This window comes from Crassostrea angulata, chromosome 5 (assembly GCF_025612915.1).
Source record: "Crassostrea angulata isolate pt1a10 chromosome 5, ASM2561291v2, whole genome shotgun sequence".
Lineage (NCBI taxonomy): Eukaryota > Metazoa > Mollusca > Bivalvia > Ostreida > Ostreidae > Magallana > Magallana angulata.
The window spans coordinates 9291067-9314144 of record NC_069115.1 but is presented as its reverse complement, the minus strand read 5'-3'; the positions used below and the strand labels follow the sequence as shown (position 1 = coordinate 9314144).

The 23078-nt window shown below is 31.5% G+C and overlaps 1 protein-coding gene across 1 annotated transcript in view; it reads left to right on the top strand.

Moving 5' to 3' along the window:
* The first annotated feature begins 725 nt into the window (after positions 1 to 725).
* The window catches only part of LOC128183652 (uncharacterized), a 266317-nt gene continuing 243964 nt past the window's right edge, over positions 726 to 23078 (top strand). The window contains exons 1-2 of the mRNA XM_052852754.1: positions 726 to 849; positions 1431 to 1543. The gene's annotated coding sequence lies outside the window, so the exon portion shown is untranslated. The remainder of the gene's footprint in view (positions 850 to 1430; positions 1544 to 23078) is intronic.

The window sequence follows — 23078 nt, the reverse complement described above, 5'->3', positions numbered from 1 at the left end:
TTCGTATCAAACAAGCACGGAAGCTACATTCGATCGTGACTAATATTTAATGAGTAAAATAAAAAAAACCCCATATACATGTGTTCGTTTTATTAATTAAACAGATACTGCAGTTTGGGGCATTGCTATTTAAACACGTTTCTGCATTAAGACACTTAATTGTTCATAAACAAAGTAACAAAATTACCGCGCTGCTGTTTTGTATTAATATCAGACGAGATTTGTTTCTTTTATGAAACGTCAATTCTATATGACGTTATTTCTCTGTTTTATACAAAACGTCATTAGGACCCTTTTCTCATGGGTGCAATCATATGATAACAGCTTTATCAAACGGATGCGTCTTCCTTTGCGCGCAAAGAACATGTGTTGTTCAACACTTTTTGAAACGATGTAGAAGTTTGCGTATTTAATGCCATTGGCTTTATTGTTTACTGTTAAAAAAATACAGTGTCATTACAACATTCATGAGCAGAATCAATTACACAAATTTAAAGCTACTAATTTGATTAACATTCAAACAGCCTTACATTAAAACGTTAAAAACCTTAATATCAGTTGCTTCAAAAAGAAAATGTGTAGTATTAATACCGATGGGCATATTCATATTCCTGAAGAAAAGTTTTAAACATCATTGATCTACTTAAATTATATATACTACGCATGTGCAGTGAAACAATTTTTCACCATATCATTTAAACAATGTTACGAATATAAAGATATTGATTTTTTCTAGGAAATTGTTATGTCATTGACAGAGCGTTGCAGTGGATGCAATTGAGAGACTGTATTATTTAAACACCTGCTGATTTTTCTGCTTAAAGAAAGAAACTGTTTATTCTAGCTCAGGTAATGCATTTTTAATACATATTATAATGTTCTTTGCTTATATTCCTGAAGAAAAGTTTTAAACATCATTGATATACTTAAAGCTGAACACCACTCGTAAATAGGCACCGTCACACAGATACCTGGTATATAAACCCTTCGATTTCGTAACACCCGATTGCACACCTGAACCTCGTGGCCGACATGTAGTTTTCCTTTCGTGGTCTTTAGATTTTATGCATTATTTTCTTATCTTATGTTCATTTTCTGTTCGTAAATAATGCATTGACCAATTTATTTGATGTTAGTATTCTCCTGGCTAAAATTTCATAATTTTATCGCGACCGAGTAACACGGCGAGACAAAATGTACGTCCACACAGGTGAGACCTCTACAGCGAAGTACTTTGAACTGTTTAGAGGTCTGTCCCTTATATAAAGGGTTGTAGGGACAGCAGTGATTAAAGAGAAATATGGCGGACAGTGCCTATTTACGAGCGGTGTTATGCTTTAAATTATATATATTACGCATGTGCAGTGAAACAATTTTTCACCATAACAATTAAACAATATTACGAATATAAAGATATTGATTTTTTCTAGGAAATTGCTATGTCATTGACAGAGCGTAGCAGTGGATGCAATTGAGAGACTGTATTATTTAAACACCTGCTGATTTTTCTGCTTAAAGAAAGAAGCTGTTTAATCTAGTTCAGGTAATGCATTTTTAAAACATATTATAATGTTCTTTGCTTATAGTAATTAAAACATTTAGCAAACAATGTGAAAAACATATGTATATTGTTACATAAACCCTTTTATCAAGATAAGGGACAGTTTAATATATATATATACATAATTATATCTAAAGAAATTAATCTTTTCTCATTTAAAGCTTGTCAGTTATATCATGAATGTATACGTCCTAGTTTATATTGATTCCTCCTTTTTGCTGTTATTCTCATTATTTTTAAAGAAATTTAAATCTTAGAGGTGATGGAACTAAATGGGTTTTTCAAACCAATTTCCTTACACTTTAGATATCAAAATGTAACAAGATAACATTTTTATTAAGTTCCTGTATGGTTTTTTAAAGGAAAAACCAAACAACACAGGAGTGTAAATACTGTAGTTTTGTACGGTTGAGCATTCCTATGCCTGTTTATTGAGTGTAGAAATTATGTATAAGACCGTGTCGTGTTAAGTTTAATTCATTAAATATTTATTAAAAAACATTATACAGTCGCGTTGTACGTGAATTATATTTTTTCCCGACAGGAATCTTTTGACCGGATCGATTTTTTTTTTGGTTTGGGACGGAGGTTTCATCGAGATCGATATTGTTATGCAACAATTTCCTGTCTGAAATGGCATGAATAAAATGTATTGAATTGAGGTTTGTGTTTATTAGGCCTGGTTTAGTTTGAAATTTGTTCGCAGGGATGGAAAACGCCGAAATCAACAACTTAAATAGATGAAACTATCTTCTCTGACCGATATGTAACTAAAGCATGTCGATTTGTTGCAAGTGGAAATGAACCGCTCACTTCAGCATCCAAAGCGCTGAATAAAATGAAATTCTTATTATTTAAAGAAAGTAAACATATTCTAAAGCAACATTGTTTATTGATGATGCCCATGCTTAACACCTCAGACTATATATTTATATATTGAATTCTTTATTCCATCCATTTTGTACGAAATGTTATTTCATTGGTATTAACGAAGATTACTCTTAATATATAAATTGAAAACTATTTGTACCTTGCTAAAATGTTTTATATAACACAACTATAACTAAAGATTCTTATAATAATAAATGACTTGATCCCTATACAATGACAAATGAGCATTGCAACATTGTAATATCAAATCTGTTTGACTAATAATCTATTGTACTTTTTTCAGTGATATGTTTAACAGATTACAAATTACTTTCACACGCTACACTTCTTGTTACAATTGATGCAGTTACACACCAAAATAATTAATTTGCAATTCATTTAATATTTTTTAGAATAAAGATAATGGCCTTTTTTCATCCAGTAGAACTTTACAATGTTGTGATTCGTAATCATAAGAAAACAAATTGTTGGTAAAAAGAGATTTTTATCTATGTTTTTTTTATTTCCTCCTCTACCGGAACTTTAACATTTTATTGTTCCTAAAAAAATAATAAAAAATGCTGGCCTAAACATTTTATTTTAGCTATTGGTACCTGTAACATAGCAAGTGTAGACATAATAAAGCGCTCTGTATTCGTCAAGCAGCTGGACTACAGTTTGGGTAATGGTTAATGCAAAACTATCTACATGCGTTATTTCAAGAAAAGATACACAATACTAGAGACGAGCTCGTTGCAAGCAACGATTAGGTCTTCCGTCGTAGCTGCGTCATACTTGTGACGTAATACAAAAATTGATACCTGACCATGGTGCAATATTAGATGTGTAAACACTGTGTAAAAGAAACAAAGTACATGTATATAAGCAAATACAGATCTTTCAAAGTTGTCTGAAGTTTGATTCGCCGCATGTTGTTTTTTTGCATGTGCATTTTATTTTGAGAAACTTATCTAATCATCATAATTGACTCAATATACACAGAATATGGACGACGATTATAATCACACAGTGGGTATGCCCGGTATGAACGTAAAAAGACCAAACATTTTACTCGCATTTTTAATCGAAAGCAAGGGCCAATGAATCTTTTAGAATGTATGCGGAGATCCTCGAAATTTTACAGGGGGTTCTGAAGAATAATTTTGTTTTTTGAGGGGGGGGGGGGGAGGGGCACGCGCGGATAAGAAAAATTTTCCTTGGGTGGGGGTTGAGTGTCTGACGGTTATTTGAGTTTGCCTGGGGATGTCCGAGGCATAATTTTGTAATTTTATATTGTACGTGTAATGGAAAGAAATTTTGCGGGGGTTAGGGTTGGATCTGGAACCCTCACCCTACTCTTCTAGATTCGCGCATGGGGAAGACCGATGCCGGTAATTTAACGGTAATTTTAACCCTTTTTATTTAATTAATCATTTTCAAAATTATCGGAATTCCAATATTACCTTTAAACGCAGTTAAAACTTAAAATACGAACCATTTAGTCTCGGTGAGTATTCGGCCAACATGCGTCCGCGTACGAAAGAAATGGCAACATTCAAGAAATTTGGATGGACGATCTGGGTCCTAGGTCGTCCATCCGATTCTTTTTCAGACTAAGAGCTACAGAACTGCACTTAGAGAATGTCAAACTGATTATGTCAATTTATTTTGTCTCAAAGAATCAGTTTTTTTAAACAATAAAGATTTACCTTAAAAACAAAAGGAATCGGGCACAATTTTCAATGTTAGCATTTTACAATTTAAAGGTCTAATAAAATTTTGAATGAAGTTTCAAGATACTACTCTTCGTTGTTTTAAACGAAATATTGCATTGAAAAAAGATTTACATCGCATATATATTGTAGAACTAATTATTTCTCTTTTTTATTTACATCAAAATAAATCCAAGAAAAAATCTAAATATTTTTTTTCCTTTATATGTGTTAATGAAAACGTTGGTCAGCAAGGGCCGGTTCTATGTCGTGCAAGCACCTACTTAATAGATTGTTACACGGATCTACCACGATGACAAATATCGAAAAGGCAATATTGTGGGTGAAGGATGAAAGTGTAGTTTATTTTTTAGGTTTATTTTTGATAATTATATTTATCTGGATCAATTTCCGTTATGAAGTCAAGCATATATTTTCATATTATTATTGACTTAAAACATGTTGGAAAAAAGAAATATTGTATCAAGCAGTTAGTTATTATGCGCAGATCATGCATTCCTCTATGGTTTTCACAATTGCATGTATCAGTTACTACACGTTTTTGCTTACGGAGAAATAAATTTCCAAAGAGATGATATACGTCTCATTCATAATTTAGTGGGCGAGTCCAAGTAAGGCAAGGGCACATGATGTGTAGATGGTCTTACCCACTCTATTTTCTTAACTGGTCATATAATAAATAGAGATATCATGGATCTTTCACTTTTGTCGGAGCATGTAATAAATGGAACCAAAAAATAAAGTAATTCTAATTGAATTAAATTGAAGTTAAAATGTAAATACCCCCTCCCACCTACGGATTAGGATTTTCAAAATTCCCCATTTTTTAAATTCCTTGTCACGATTTTTTTTTGGATAAAGCTGCCCACCTACCCCCTACCCCCCCCCCCTCCCCCCCCACACACACACACACTTTCAAATAACGATGCTACATGTACGTGTTTGAATATCCTTTCCTATATGGTTAGAAATAACAAAATGTCTTTGATTTTGCATCTAATATATAACAAATTCAATTTTCAATTTGGCTGTTTGAGATTATTCGATACATGTACATTCCTAAAATGATTTAAAATAATGAAATGATTTAATTTCCAGTGATATACAGGTACATGCACTCGATCGAAGAAAAGGATTGAAATTGCTTCTAAACTCTGCACGTTCATTTTAATAATTTATGATCCGCAGCGATAATTAAATTTAATTTCTTATAAGATAGCCTAATTGATACATGCATGCTTCCATTGAATAAATTTGGGTAGTCAGGCAAGCTTTTTGGAAAGCTATTGCTTGTATAATATTAAGGTCAGACGCGACCTTCATGTATCTTCCATTTTTTCCTATCTCCACAATGTGAATTAAGATTTCCACTTTGTTATTTCATAATTAAATTTTTAGGTAATATGATTTTTTTGGTTTGGATATAAAGTGTTCAAATTAAAATATATAGTATGACTTAACTTATAAGCATTCAAATGCATTTTGCGTGCTATTTTAAGGAAAGTTCGAAATATTCTAGCTCCAAAACGAGCCTGGTAATGTACTCTAAATTTTTTGGAATTAACAGGTTTAAATGTTAATAAATAAGGAATGAAATATCAAGGAAAATTATATAAAATTGAGGAACGTCTCGTCTGTCCTTAATTAAAATAATATAAATAGACATCATAAATCCCATATCAAACGACATATAACAACTTGAATCTGCACGTCTTTTAATGAATTTATGAACAGCGGGAAATTCTAAGGTAATGTTAGCTGCAAGTCTGTACAGCCCTTGTATGAAAAATTTCGGATGGTACTCAATTTTTCCAGACGGAGAGCTACATATATGCAGCTAAGGTAACTAATAATGCTTCCGATGAAATACTTTGTTTAGTAATGCAAGGTTTTAAGAGAGCAATACTTATTTGTTTAAAAAATAACACCCTAATACTTCGCATTTTATTCGCTGTTTGTAGAACAAGAAGAACCAGTATCAGTTCGATCCCTACCGTATGTACATTGTTCGAATTTAATAGCCCTTGCATTGCATTGCTTTGCATGTACAAAATATCTTTTAAAAATTCAACACTGAAAGTGTTTATCTATATGGCTATTAATCTATATGTACATGTACACATAGCGTTCACATGTGATTCAAAATACCCCAAACGAAAAAAATCACTTATTGAGTCTACATTTTATAGAACTTGCAAAAAATACATTGCGGGTCTGAATGTTTGTTAATGTGTCAATCTATCAATATACAGTTTGTTAATTTTTTTCGATTGCTAAGGCTACATCGTTTTTGATGAACATTGAACAACATTTTTTCCATGCCATTATTTCCACGGAAGATAGCGAGTACAATTATAAAGCACAATTTATTTAATTATCTCTTTAATATTGTGTACTAGTATGTAATTAATAATTTATAAATTGCTGCCGAATGTTGTTTGGTATTTTCGTTTGTAGATGCATTGCAAGTAAAAAACGTGAAACGCGGGGCAAGTCATAATTAATATCCCTAATAACCGTTACTTAAAAATAGCGGCTTTGGATTCAAATATTATCGTATACGAATATTAAGTTCACTTTTTAAAATCATCTCCACGATGATAATATTATATCCATCGGAAATCAGTATTTTGTTTTGCTTTAAAAGAAATGTTCTATCGGGAGCAATCCCGCGTTCGTTTAAATTGCCAGCGTACATTTGTCATGTCAGTAATACACATTGTGCTTTATATGACGGCCGTGTATACGTACTGTAGAAAAGTTGAGTTTAATTACCATGCATTCGAACCATTTTATTAACACATCTCCCAGTACTGAAACAATTCAAAATGTCTCTGTTACAGTAACACAGTGGGGCGTTAAACATGTGTACGTCCAGCTCTACAAGCATATGCACTGTCGTCAAGGCGACGGCCTGAATACAGCTAGCGACTCTTCTATCGATCAGTTACCTGAGTCTCGTAATGCATCTAAATATAGAAAGGGGCACAGTTATGAAACAAACAACAACAATAAGGTCAAAGACGTTCATCTTTATGAAATGAATATGTACATATGAATAAAAACATTTGGGAATTTTATGTAGAATTATTTTTGCGCGCTGCATGTATCAGTTAGTGCATTACAAAAAGCCCTTTCATAACCTCCTAAACGTGCGCACCCCCACAAAAATGGACCGAACTGACAACAATTGTTTCTGCAAATACTGGCTATAAATTACGAAAACATTAAATTGAATACCACGGAAGGATTCAAAATTAATTTCTTTACAACTTTGCTTCAATAATGCATTAGAAATTTTTATTCCTTTACAAGTTATTGACAAGAAACTTTTGACGCATCTAACTCCCTAATTATAGGGGCCAGCCCCTTTTTCTGTATACCGAATGAAAGGTCTTGGTAAGACCAAGATCTTTTAAATTACATGTTATAACAAATTTTTATCAGGTAGAAAACTAACACGGAAAATACGCGAATTTTTTTGAATTTTTTTCGTACCTTTGTTTCAACATCTATACCACCCCTTTTATTTGCATTTAAATAATAAATAAAATATATATCGCACAAATTCAATGTATTAGCTTCCAAACCAGCCCATCTTTGAGACTCTGCCAGTCATTGTTATAGCTAATCCCCCCTGGACAAAAGAAGTCGTTAAATTTTACTAAAAGGGGAATAACTCAAAACCGGATAGGGATTTTCCTCAACTAAAATATGCAACGACAACATCACGCGGCATGTTATCAGTCCTGAAAATTTCAAAACAATCGGTGAACAAACGAGCGAGATATTAAGGATCAAAGTTGGCGTCTAGAAGAAAAAAAAAATAATAAGAAATTTGAAAATTTTTCAGAATAATAGTAAGGTCTTCCGTTGGAAACGGAAGACCTTAATTAATGCATGGGTCGGTACTGAAATTTGAACTTAAAACGATGTTTGATTCCTCTCAATCATATACCTTTTAGAAGAAGGAATATTAAAATACTCATTGGGCACATCTACGAGTGTTGTTCGGAAATTATTGAGACAACACGGATATTACCATTTCTAAGTGACGAATTATGGTGAAAATTGTCATGAACATTGAAGAAACCTTAACGGTAGATTAACAAATCGGTGGTCGGGGTACCCGGCGCAAGCATAAACTCTGAGAATAGGAAAACTAAAACATCGTATATCTAAGTGTGCGCAAATTTACAGCTTATACTAAAAGAAATCAGATTATATAATTATGTTCATTTTGCTATTTATTGTGACTTACTTTTGATCATGTTTCACGAGTGTTTGAGTTGAAATACGGATATGGTACAGATATATTTACCAAGCAAAAGGAATTTGAAAATGACAGTTTATAGATATTTGACGTCAAGGCGGCGCAGCGAATAAATATCAAATTGATGGATATTTCGGGAAAAGACCTCTTAATGACACCCAGTTGCTTTAACAAAAACTATACGATGGCAAGGGATAAAGAACTTCAGTTTATCGTCTTTTTTCACTAATTGTTTTGCTAGAATTCAGACAAAGTGACTAAATATCAAGTACATTTTACATAGTAACTGATGTTCTAAAATATGTACACAGAATCACTGTAGGAGACATTTCACAGTAATTTGACTTTCGGTAAGAAATGACCCGATTTTTTTACACAAAAATCAAGAATGGAGGGAATATGCGAATGTTGACATCTTGAAATGTAATTAAAAGATGAGAAATGAAGAATTAATTCTAATTTTCCTTTGTTTGTTAGGTTTTTAAAACATAGGATCAATAAGAAGCGTCAAAATGACGTTGCAGTAAGTTTGCGGTTGCGCCGGGTCACTGGGCGATGGCAATTTGGTCAGCTTACCAGGAATGATCTTATCATGCTATGGACAATAATTTTTTTACATTGATAAACTCTATCCTGGTGTATGTTTTCGTGAAATTTAAAGGATTTATCTTTTTTCCCATGGAAAAAAGAGTAAATGTCTCAATAGTTTCCAAACAACCCTCGTAAAAATCTGATTTTAGGGCACCTACTTAGTCTCAAGATATCAAAATTGCAATGATTAAATATTGAAAAAAAAAACACCAATAGGAAAATAAAAAAAGTGGGCGTTTTTTTATATGAGTTGCTTATGAGGAAGCAAAGTATTTTTTTGTGAAAATCCAGCATTAATTTTTCGGAAGATGTTTCGTTTAAATTTGGCTTAAGAGGTAAGTAGGTATTTGAAAAAAAAGAATTACTAAGTTGCTCTTGTTAAACAAATTTAAACTACAAATTCTATTCTCAATAAAAAATTATACACATATAAAAGAGTTTTATTACATAGCATTTATTCTAAGGAAATATACCTGAACGGTCCTCAAATGACCCGGGAACAATGTTTTCCTTATTTATACATCTTATGTCAAATTCGAAATTTGATTTCTGATATCAAAACAATTCAATTCCTACTTTTGAGAAGACTAATATGAGAGAGAGAGAGAGAGAGAGAGAGAGAGAGAGAGAGAGAGAGAGAGAGAGAGAGAGAGAGAGAGAAATATAAACGTGCATTTCTGTGAAAAGTACATGTGCCTGATTTAATCCATACATAGACAAAATGTCAATAAAACAGACTTTGAAATATTTTCGGTCAATTTGTTGCTTTGCATTACGTTGTATCACTACAAGATAAAATCTTCCTACGACTAGTGACACGACAATCTAACTAAAACGCCAATTTAATGCGTTTCGTGGCTTACCTGTTTATAACTTAAACACTGTAAAGAAAACGGACGTGTATTGCTAAAAAGGAATGAAAGTGAAATTACATTTCACGCGCTTTATTTCATGCTACAATTGATGCAGTTACACACCACAATCATGAATTTCCAATTCATTTAATATTTTTAGAATAAAGATGATGTCATTTTTTTTCCTTCCAGCAGAACTTTCCAATTTTGTGATTCGTAATCCTAAGGGGAAAAAACTTTGGTATAAGGGGTTTTTTTTTTTTTATTTCCCCCTTCTACGGAACTTCATCATTTTGTAATTCGTAAACATAAAAAAATGCTGACCTTACATATTAAACGCTTTAGCCAATGGCACCTGTAACAAAGAAAGTGTAGACATAATAAAGCGCTCAGTAATCATCAAGCAGCTGAGTTTGGGTAATGGTTTATTCAAAACTATCTGCATGCGTTATTTCAAGAAAAGAAGCATAATATAAATGCATGTGTCGGCACTGAAATTTGAACTTAAAACAATTTTATCATTTCTCTCATTCATATCAAACATTTTTTAACATACCTTTTAGAAGAAGGAAAATTAATATATTCATTTGACACAAATATAAATCTTATGTTTGGGGCACACAATTAGTCTCAAGATATCAAAAATGCAATGATTAAATATTTTAAAAAACATTGACAGGAAAAATAAAAACAAAAAGTTGTTTTTTTTAATTAGTTGCTTATGAGGAAGCAAAGCATTCTTGTGTGCACGTGAAAATCAAGCATTTTCGGAAGATGTGTATTGTAAATCTTACTTAAGAGGTACATGTAACAGGGAATATGAAAAAAAGAATTACATAGTTGTTCTTGTAAAATCAAATTCAAAATACAAAATTTCAATTAAAAATTATATACATATAAATGTTTAAAACATATCTTTGATTCTAAGAAAATATACCCAAACGGCCCTCCAAATACCCGGCAACAATGTTTTCCTTATAACTACTTATAACTCTTATGTCAAATTTTAAATTTGACTTCTGATGTCATAGCAATGCAATTCTTTTTCTGAAATGACTGTTGAGAGAGAGAAGGAGAGAGAGAGAGAGAGGGAGAGAGAGAGAGAGAGAGAGAGTCTAAACGTGTATTTCTGCCAAAAGGACATGTGTCTGATTTAATAGATACATAGACAAAATGTCATAAAAACTGCTTTTAATATATTTGCGGTCAATTTGTCGCTGTGCATTACATTGCTTCACTACAAAATAAAATTTGCCTACGTCTAATGACACGACAATCAATCTGCAACGCCAATTTAATGCGTTTCATTGCTTACCAAAATATAATTTTAACACTGTAAAGAAAACGGACGCGTATTGCTAGATAGCGATGCAAGTGAATTTAACTAAACTTACATGTCAAAATACATGTAAAATGCCGATCATTTTGTACATGTTCATGTACCTATGACCGTTTGAGATTCATATTTCTTTGATCTATTGAATCATTAAAAGATTCATTTTATTTTACGTTTTTATAAAGGAAAAGGTTCAATATGCATATATTGACAAAGAGATTTGCATTAATTTCAAGTTTCTTTTTCCAATTTTGTAAAAAAAAAAAAAAAGCACGTCATGGCAATATACTTCTGTGTAAAACTGTTAATATTCTTTTGATGGATTTTTTTTAAAATTTGATAACAACTCCAAAGTCATATACTAGCTATGACTATTGAACCATTTTTTATTTTAATACATAGAAAACCACAGTGCTGTAGTATAACTCTCAATGCAAAGTGATAGAATCATTTCAATAATCTTTATTTCAACACACTCTTTAGATATTTTGAAAAATGGATACTATATAATATAATAGGTATCGTATCAGGTGCTACGATGTAAAATATAAAGTTATATACCTTTACCAATAATAAATACATTTTATATATACCCAATATGCATGCAACTATTTATTATTATTTCATTTATTTGATTAGGTACACATTCACATGAAATAAAAGGTGCTTTAGGCATCTAGTTACCATCAATATTTCTTCTTTGTATTTTCTTGCAGGATTTTGATGCACTACTAAGAAGTATCCAATTCAATGACCACAAATGGAATTCAATTCATTCACTTACAAAATTAATTAAATACAATTTGCAATGCATTTATCAACGATATCGTCTTAAAAGATGTTTTTATTGGTCAGCAATAATCAATTTCTAGTCCGGTTTATCTTTATTTGATTTTCGATAAAACGATTGCCTCAAGACTCCATCAGATGTAAAATTATACTCAAGGTACGACTAGCAGAATTAGGCACATATGATACATGCTTTTAAACACCAAGGTTTTTTTTCCTCATTTCTCACTTACAAAGCGTTTTGAATTTGGAGATCCAAACCAACCATATACGACTCCTTTGTTTAAAAAAAAAAAACAGCGTACCAGATGCTTCAATGATCAATTAAAAAAAAAACAAAAATCAATTTTCAACATTGAAACTACTTTTCACCATCATTGATCTTTTATATCGATTTTACGTTCTGCTGTATAAAAATTGATTTCAGCTTACGTAAACCATTTGTATATTGTGAATAATTACTTTTGAATTCGATTACATTACGACTCAGATTTTTGTAGTTATATAGGACTACATATATATTTCTAAATGAAGTCAAAATAGTCTAAATTTACAATACATCAAATATTCTTATTAAACTCAACTATTTTTTGGCACATTTGAGACAAACGAAATATACAGTAGTTCGGGTATGATCAACAAAATAAAATTAATTTGAAAATATGTGGTAATAATTAAAACAGTGTAAGATAAGCACTAAGGACAACGTTTGTAACTAAATGATGTTACTAATTTTAAACTAATGTCTATCATATCATTCTAATTGATATATCGCTGTGCAATTATAAATTAACAAGTCAACTCTAATCATTGCAAGGTGGCAATTATACTCATCGACGGCTGTAATTTGGAGAGGGTTTCGCAAACTATCAGTTTCATCCGAACAAACATTATTTAGATTTCGTCATCCTTTGCCTTTTCATCACGCAGGTATAGATATTCCATCTCTTTTAAATAAATTTATCAAAATCACGAGAAACAACTCTTTTTTATCAATACGAACCTATCTTACTTCGTTATTTGAAAAATATTTACATGTCTTATAATTTGATTGTTTTAATGTATCAGTGTAAACCGTTGTATATCATTCACAGGGTTGATTCATTGCCACTATTTAAAATTAAGACATAGTTCATCATCATAGAAGTGATTGTTTAACAGTAACGTTAGGAAAACTGTATAAACAGTTTAAATTCAGTACTCAAATCGTCATTGTTCACGAGTAATACATAAATCATATATGATAAAAGCTTCATCAAACGAGTGCGTCTTCCTTTGGGCGCAAAGAATATGTGTTGCTCAACACTTTTTGAAACGATGTAAAAGTTCGCGTATTTAACGTCGTTGGCTTTATTGTTTACTGTTAAAAAATCCAGTGTCATTACGGCATTCATGAGCAGAATTGGTTATATAAAGCTACTAATTTGGTTAACATTCAAAATAGAAAAATGTGTCCTAATGTTTACATTTTTGGCAGGATGAAAAAAGTGTTTAGATATATATCATGTACATTATCAGTGGATTAATGAATCGAGTGATTCTGTATTTTTTGGCAATAAAAACATTAAAAATCCTTACATTAAATTGTTAAAATCCTTATATCAGTTGCTTTAAAAAGAAAATGTGTCATATTAATACCGCTTGGCATATTCATATTACTATAGAAAAGTTTTAAACATAAATGATCTACTGATTTTGATATATTACGCATGTGCAGTAAAACAATTTTTCATCATAACAATTAAACAATGTTACGAATATAAAGATATTGATTGGTCTTGGGAATTGTTATGTTATTGACACAGCGTTGCAATGGATGCGATCGAGAGCCTGTATTATTTAAACATCTGCTGCTTTTTCTGCTAACAGAAAGAAACCAACTTCCTTACATTTTAGATATCAAAATGTAACAAGATAACTTTTTTTTTTAATTTCTGACAGTGTATAGTTTTATAAAGGAAGAACTATTAATCAAACAACACATGAATGTAAATATTGTACTTGTGTACGGTTGAGTATTCCAATGCCTGTTAATTGAGTGTTATGAATACGACCTTGAAGTGTTAAGTTATAATTCATTAAATATTCATTAAAAAGCATAATACAGTCGAATTGTACGTAAATTATACGGCATAATGCAAAAATAAATATCCTTCAAAAGCCAGCGTTTTTTATTTTAAGGTTTACAAACCCGCCGCTCGGTTTTCTGAATTTGTAGAAAAAGAAATAAGAATTTAAAAGAGGTATTATTCCCCGACAGGAAACTTTTGACCAGATCGATTTGTTTTAGTTCCAAGTCGAGATTTCATCGGGATCGATATTGTAATGCAACAATTTCCTGTCTAATATGGCATGAGTAAATATATTTAACTGAGGTTTGTGTTTATTAGGCCTGGTTTAGTTTGAAATTTGTACGCAGGGATGGAAAACGCCGAGATCAACAACTTAAATAAATCAAACTATCTTCTCTGACCGATATGTAACTAATGCATGTCGATTTGTTGCAAGTGGAAATGAACCGGTCACTTCAGCATCCAAAGCACTGAATAAAAAATGAAATTCCAATTATCTAAAGAAAGTAAACATATTCTAAAGCAACATTGTTTAATGATGATGTCCATGCTTAACACCTCTGACTATATATTTATTTATATCATTCCTTATTCCAACCATTTTATACGAGATGTTATTTCATTGGTATTACCGAAGATTACCCTTAATAAATAAATTGAAAACTATTTGTACCTTGCTAAAATGTTTATATAATACAACTATAACTAAAGATTTTTATAATAAAAAACGACTTGATCCCTATAAAATGACAACATTTTAATGAGCTTTGCAACATGTAATATCAAATCTGTTTGACTAATAATCTATTGTACTTTTTTCAGTGATATGTTTCACAGATTACAAATTACTTTTACACGCCACATTTTTTTTTCATTTCCTCCGCTTACGGAACGTTAACATTTTGTTTTTCCTTAAAATTAAATAAAAAATGCTGGCCTAAAAAACACCAACAGGAAATTAAAAAAAAAAAGTTGGTGTTTTTTTTTCTATGAGTTGCTTATGAGGAATAAAAGTATTTTTTTTTGGGGTAAAAATCCAGCATTTTCGGAAGATGTTTTGTTAAAATCTGGCTTACGAGGTAAGTAGGTATTTGAAAAAAAAAACTACTAAGTTGCTCTTGTAAAATCAAACTTAAAATACAAATACTATTTTCAATTAAAAAGTATACACATATAAAAGAGTTTTAATACATAGCATTTATTCAAAGGAAAATAACTGAACGGCCCTAAAATGACCCGACAATAATGTTTTCATTAATAATACATCTTATGTCAAATTCGAAATTTGATTTCTGATATCAAAACAATTCCATTCTTATTTTTGAGAAGACTAATGAGAGAGAGAGAGAGAGAGAGAGAGAGAGAGAGAGAGAGAGAGAGAGAGAGAGAGAGTCTAAACGTGTATTTCTGCGAAAAGTACATGCGACTGATTTTATAGGTACATAAGCTAAATGTCACTAAAACAGCCTTTGAAATATTTTCGTTCAATTTGTTGCTTCGCATTACTTTGCTTCACTACAAGATAAAATCTGTCTAAGAGTAGTGACACGACAATCTAACTGCAACGCCAATTTAATGCATTTTATGACTCACCTGTTTATAACTTAAACACTGTTAAGAGAACCGGACGTGTATTGCTATAAAGCAATGAAAATGAATTGAACTAAATTTACATGACAAACAACATGTAAAATGACGATCATTTTGTACTTTTTTTAAATTATGCTTTATTTCACTTCAACATCAATACCCATTTACAAAAGCCAGATATCCCGGTGTTAGAAAAGTTGGCATCATAATAATAATATTGAGAACTAGATCTCGTTACGAGTAACGAATAGGTCTTCCGTCCGATTTGTTTGATATGACACAATGAAATATCGATACTCTCGGCCAAACTTGAGATCCTTGTGAAACTAAGTTTTTTATTTCGAAAACGGAAACGGACGAACGACAGTAATTAATGGAAAAAGCTAGTAGTTATTGTACATTTGCCTAGTGTACATCACTGTTTATATTGCTAGATGAAACACCTAAGAAAATCTGTTTGACTTGTTAAAAACATGAATTGTTTGAATCCTTCCGGTGAGTACCGGAAGTGACAGTTGACAAAATTAAACTCGTTGAACACATCTTCAGTCAATTGATTCATTCATTCCATGTAAAATATACAAAATAAGGGAAACAATTATTTTCAAGTGCTTCCGGTGACGACCGGAAGTAACGACGAATCAATCAAAATAAGGTAAACACAGATACAAACTTTAGGTTATTATCCAACAAAGTTTGGTTGTTCAAGTTGTTACTGTATTTGAGGTCTCGATGAGTGATTTTTTTTGTCTCTTGACAGGAAGTGGACAAACGGAAATTCTCGGTGAAAATAAAAGTTAGTATTTCATGAACATAAGACAATTGTACTTTATTGTTTATCAATTTTACTAGAATTGTTAAAGAGAAAATTAAACTTTCAAACAGCTTGATTTGTTTGAACCCTTTCAGTGAGGACCGGAAGTGATGGTTGACAAAATGAAAGTGGTTTAACACATTGTCTATCAAATGTAATTTACCATCTTCCTTAGTGTGGTGTATTAATCGCTTGACTTTCTGACATCTTGTGGGTAAAACAGTTATCTAAAAAGGATATCTGAGATATTGGAGATATCTCACCGGAAGTAGAATTTTTTATTTATTTAACATCAAATAAATGACATTTGTTAGGATTAATTCTTATACTTTAATTCTATATGAAATAAAATTAATGCAATAAAACATTTTAGAGTGCTTCTGGTGACGACCGGAAGATATGACGAACAGAACAAAATAGTTTAAAAACATCCACAAAAATAGATCTATAATCCTACAAAGTCTGAATGCCCAAGTCCTGATCATTATTGAGACCTCAATGTCACAAAATTTTTGTCGCGGGACAGGAAACGGACGACAGGAAATGAACTTCGGAAACGATGAAATAAATTCCTAAGGATATCACTTCTGCAAGTTCATATCAAGTCTAATCATCTGTGAAAAAATGGTGGAAATCAGTCGAGTAGTTTTCGAGAAATCGCCTGCACAAAATTTGTGGGAAAAAAAATGATAACTAGATACGATCTCGCTACGAGTAACGAGTAGGTCTTCCGTTCAATTTTTAAACGATAGCATTAAAATATCAATGAAATTTCAGAATTCCCCTCAGCCACTCCCTTTCAGAAAGTGTGTACGATTGTTTTTATCCTTAAAAATGCTTAACACAGAATTTTGCTTTTTCTCATACAGCACATTAAAGATGTAAGATTTTAGTCCCCTAAAATCCCTAATTACGTCATCAATAGGTTTGGAAATGAGTTTTGCAAACTGATATTGTTACGATCAATAACTTTGTTTCTACAATGTATTACAAAATCTGTATCGTTTTTAATTTATCTGTTATAGAGTTTCCGAGAGTCTTGACCCCTTTTTCTTTAGTTCATTCGAAAGGTCTCACGAATAATATTATTTTTTGTTCTTACACTTATCTAGAATTGATGTTCATTTTTTAGATACAAATGATTGAATATTTTAGGGGCCAGCCCTCTAGTCCTTAATGGGGACAGACATTGGAATCGATTAGAATCATCAATAAAGATATTTTTTCTTCTATAATATTTAACAAAATATGTCTCCTTCTCTAGATATATTGCGTCAACGTTTAAGTACTTTGGCACCTAAAAATCCCTCTAAGTACGTCATAAATGGGCGTGACAATGATATTTTCTTATAGTTATTGTAACAATCAACAACTTTGCTTTTAATATGCATTACAAAATCTGTATCGTTTTAACGTTATCTGTTATAGAATTTATGACAGTCTTGACCCCTAAATAAAGGGGCCAGCCCCTTTTTCTTGAGTTTATTCGCAAGATCTCACGAATTCTAACATTTTTTGTTTTCTTATACTTATCTAGAATTGTTGTTCATTTTTTAGATGCAAATGATTGACTATTATAAGGGCCAGCCCTCTCGATCCTTAATGGGGACATACATTTGTGTTTTGATTAATGGAATCGATTAGAATCATCAATACAAACATTTTCTCATTTACGATGCTTAACAAAATATGTCTCCTTCTCTAGATATATTGCGTCAAAGTTTAAGTACTTTGGCCTCTAAAAATCCCTAATTACGTAATAAATGGGCGTGGCAATAAATTTTTTTGATAGATATTGTAACGATCAACAACTTTGCTTCTATAATGCATTACAAAATCATGATCGTCTTTAAGTTATCTGTAACAGAGATTACGAGTGTCTTGGCCCCTAAAAAAAGGGGCCAGTCCCTTTTTCTAGATTTCGTTGGAAAGAACTTTTGATTCTCTACCACTGTTGTTATATATGACTTAACAAAAATTCAACTAATAAAAAGATACAGATCAAAACGTATGAAAATTTTGGATAAAAATCCGTACCCAATTTTCGTGTCTAGGCGAGCTCCAAGAAATGGCGCAACTGGCGTAAAACAAATGCACAACTTCAGACTATAGACTACCTATCCTAAAAATTTCATAGTCATATCTCTGATAGTTTCTGAGATAGGCTCTGCACAAAATAGGTCGTAAAAACTACAAAATGGCCAATAAATCGGTACCGGAAGTGACGGCAACAAAAAATTCAAAAACATATAAAATTCATATCATGACTCATCATCTGTGAAAATTTTCTGAAAGCGGATCAATAGTTTTTGAGAAATCGCGTGCACAAAATTTGGGAAAAAAACAACTAGATACGATCTCGTTACGAGTAACGAGTAGGTCTTCCGTTTAATTTTTAAACAGTACGATTTAAATATCAAATACATTTCAGAATTCCTTCTCAACCACTCCCTTTCAGATAATGTTTACGATTGTCTATATTATTTCAAATGCTTAAGAAAAAGTTTTGCTTTTTCACATACATCACATTAAAGATTTAAAATGTTAGTCCCCTAAAATCCCAAATTACGTCATAAATTGATGTGGCAATGAGTTGATATTGTTACGATCAACGACTATATTTGTATTATTCATTACAAAATCCTGATCGTTTTTAAGGTATGTGTAACAGACTTTACAAGTGTCTTGGCCCCTAATTTAAGGGGCCATCCCCTTATTCTTGATTTCATTCAAAAGGTCCCACGAATACTAACATTTTTTTCTTACACGTATCTAAAATTGTTGGTCACATTTTAGATACAAATGATTAATTATTTCAAGGGGCCAGTTCTCTAGATCCTTAATGGGTACAGATATTGGTGCTTTGACAAATGGTATCGATTAGAATCATCAATGCAAACATTTTCTCTTCTACAATGCTTAACAAAATATGTCTCCTTTTCTAGATATATTGCATCAAAGTTTACGTACTTTGGCCCCTAAAAATCCCTAATTACGTAATAAATGGGCGTGGCAATGATTTTACCTGATAAATATATATATATATATATATATATATATATATATATTTACAAATATATATTGTTACGATCAACAACTTCTATAATGCATTACAAAATCTTGATCGTTTTTAAGTTATTTGTAATCGAGTTTACGAGTGTATTGGCCCCTAATTAAAGGGGCCAGCCCCTTTGTTATGATTTTGTTAAAAAGGTCTAACAAATTCTAAGATTTTTTATTCTTACACCAATGTAAAATTGTTGATCATTTTTGAGATACAAATGATTGAATATTTTAGGAGCCAGTCCTTTAGATCCTTAATGGAGACAGATGTTAGTGTTTTGATTAATGGAATCGATTAGAATCATCAATGCAAACATTTTCTCTTCTACAATGCATAAATGGGTGAGAACCTAGTAAGTTGCAAGAACTTGTGTTCGAACCCTTTGTATATTATATATACAATAAAATATGTTCAAACCAACCAATGCTTAACAAAATATGTTTCCTTCTCTAGATATATTGCCTCAAAGTTTAAGTACTTTGGCCCCTAAAAATCCCTAATTACGTAAAAAATGGGCGTGGCAATGATTTTACCTGATATATATTGTTGTGATCAACAACTTTGCTTCTATAATGCATTACAAAATCATGATCGTTTTTAAGTTATTTGTAATAGAGTTTACGAGTGTCTTGGCCCCTAAAAAAAGGGGCCAGCCCCTTTTTTTCTAGATTTCGTTAAAAAGAACGTTTGATTCTCTACCACTTTTGTTCTATATGTCTTAACAAAATATAAACTAATAAAAAGATACAAATTAAAACGTATGGAAATTTTGATTCAAAATTCGTACCCAATTGTCGTGCCTAAGCGAGCTCCAAGAAATGGCACCACTGGCGTAAAACAAAATAATAATGCACAACTTCAGACTATAGACTACCTATCCTGAAAAGTTCATAGTCATAATTATCTCTGATAGTTTCTGAGATCAGCTCTGCACAAAATAGGTCGTAAAAACTTCAAAATGGCCGATAAATTGGCCGATAAAACCTCATCATCTGTGGAAAAATGGTAACGAGTAGGTCTTCCGTCCGATTTTTTTAAGTTTGAATAATACTTTGAAATATCGATACAATTTCAAAATTACCCCCCCCCCCCACCCCAAATTTTAAGATAAAGAATAAAAACCCTTATTACGTCAAACATGGGCCTGACGATGACTTTTTCAAACCGATAATGTAGAGATCAACAACTTTGATTTTATAATGCATAACAAAATATTTATCGTTTTCAAGTTATTCGTAATGGACTTTACGAGTCTCTTGGTCCCTAATTAAAGGGTCCAGTCCCTTTTTCTTGATTTTTTTGGATAGAACTTTTGATTCTCTACTACTTCTTTTTTATATGTCTTGACAAAATATCAACTGATAAAAAGATACTGATCAAAATATATGAAAATTTTAATTCGAAATCTGTACCCTATTTTCGTGCCTAAGCGAGCTCCAAGGAATAGCGCCACTGGTGCAAAACAACTAAATAGTGCACAACTTCAAACCATGCTCTACCTATCCTGAAAATTTCAAAGTCATATCTTTAATAGTTTATGAGATCAGCTCTGTACAAAATTGGTCGAAAAAAATTACAAAATTGACCGTAAATCCGGACAGGAAGTGCCGACGACAAAATGTTTAAAAACATATAAAATTCAGATAGTGTCCCATCATCTGTGAAAAAATTGTTGAGATCGGTTGAGTAGTTTTCGAGAAATCGCGTGCACACAATTTGGGGGAAAAAATAATAATAAACAGTACGAAAACAATAAGGTATTCCGTTTCCATTGCCTTTTCTAGTGACTTTATATTTCTCAAAGCTAGAGTTACATCATCTGCGTGTTGTATTTTTTTTTTATATCTGTGGATGAGTTATTAAGTTGTATGCCTTTAATTTGATTATTTGTTTTTAGTTTCAAAGATAATATTTCTGCTACGAATAAAAACATGTACAACAAAACTGAAATCCTCTAGACATCGAGCAAGTTTTTGAAACTCAACCATTATTTTTAATACTAAAGATTGGATTTGTGTACAAAATGTTTACCCAGGTAATAAAATTATCCCCAAAATTATTTTTTTAAGAACGTGAAATAAGAAATTCCATTCCACCGAATCGAACGCTTTTTCAAAATCTATAAATAAAAGAATACCGTCATTTGCATGTTCCATGCAATATTCATAAATATCTAAGACAAGTCTAGTATTTATTCCAATAAATCGTCCTTTGATGTATTCTGATTGCTCTTTACTAATTAATTTATCAATAACTTTTTGTAATCGTCTTGCAAATATGAAGGCAATAATTTTATAATCTGTATTTGTCAAACTTAACGGTCTATAGTTTTTTAAATCGGTTTTATCTCCTTTCTTGAATAAAAGGGTACATGTACCTACTGACCAGCACTGTACCTCACTGTGCGCCACTGTACGGGGTACTGACATTGTACTCTACTGTTACCCACTAATTGTTATCTATTTTGTATACAAAATAACTGAAAGTTTACTTCTTTCAGAAATGCAAATTGAAACCAAAATCTCGCATTGCTTACAAGAAAGAGAACGGGCTTCTATTTCTTTATACATTTATTAATTTACATGTGCAAGTTTGATTTAGAAACTTTTCCCTAGCTTTATCAACATAAAAAATTATGCAGGATGGGGGTAGGGATGTTAAGAACTATTTCTAACAGTTTTATAATGTACTTTAAATGAATTTGATTTTCCCCCGACAACCCCCCCCCCCCCCCAAAAAAAAAAAGATCTGCGTAATATATTTAAACATAGTCCAACTAGCAAATATAATATACATGTTTTAGTGACTATATTAAGTTTTTTTTACAACAAATTTAGTTGAATTATGTATATATATATATATATATATATATATATATATATATATATATATATATATATATATATATATATATATATATATATATATATATATATATATATATACAGTAAAACACGCTTATAACGAAGTCCTTATTGGGGATATCTACAGAAAAAAAAATCCTTTGTCTGTTTTGAAACAAGAAAAACATCGGATATTACAGACAAGGCTCAGACTATATGCATGGCAGGGTAACCGCGAAAAGGTGTGAAACCTGGCCACATGGAACATTTAAACTATAAAAAGCCTTCTTTGGTGATTCATTCGGGATATGAAGGTAGTGACATTGCAGAAAAATACCTAACCAGCGTAAGCGGGTTATGTAATTTGTTTCTGCAATGAGCGCTACCTTCATAATCCGCATGCATCACCAAAGAAAGCATTTTATTGTTAATATTAATATTTTTCTTTCAGTTAATTAATAAATTGATTATAAAAAGTAAGTAAAATTTACTAAATTACTGTTAATGTACATAAGTAAAAAGAAACAGCCAAATCGTCTTCTGTGAGACTTTTAGTTTGACGTCATCATGATTATTTCGTGCAGTCCGTAATTTTTCATAGGTCGCTGTAGGTTTCGACCAATCGATAAAGAAAGCGTTTCAATTTCTGCCCTGTCAGTTTCAGCCGCTGTAGATTTCGCCCAACCGA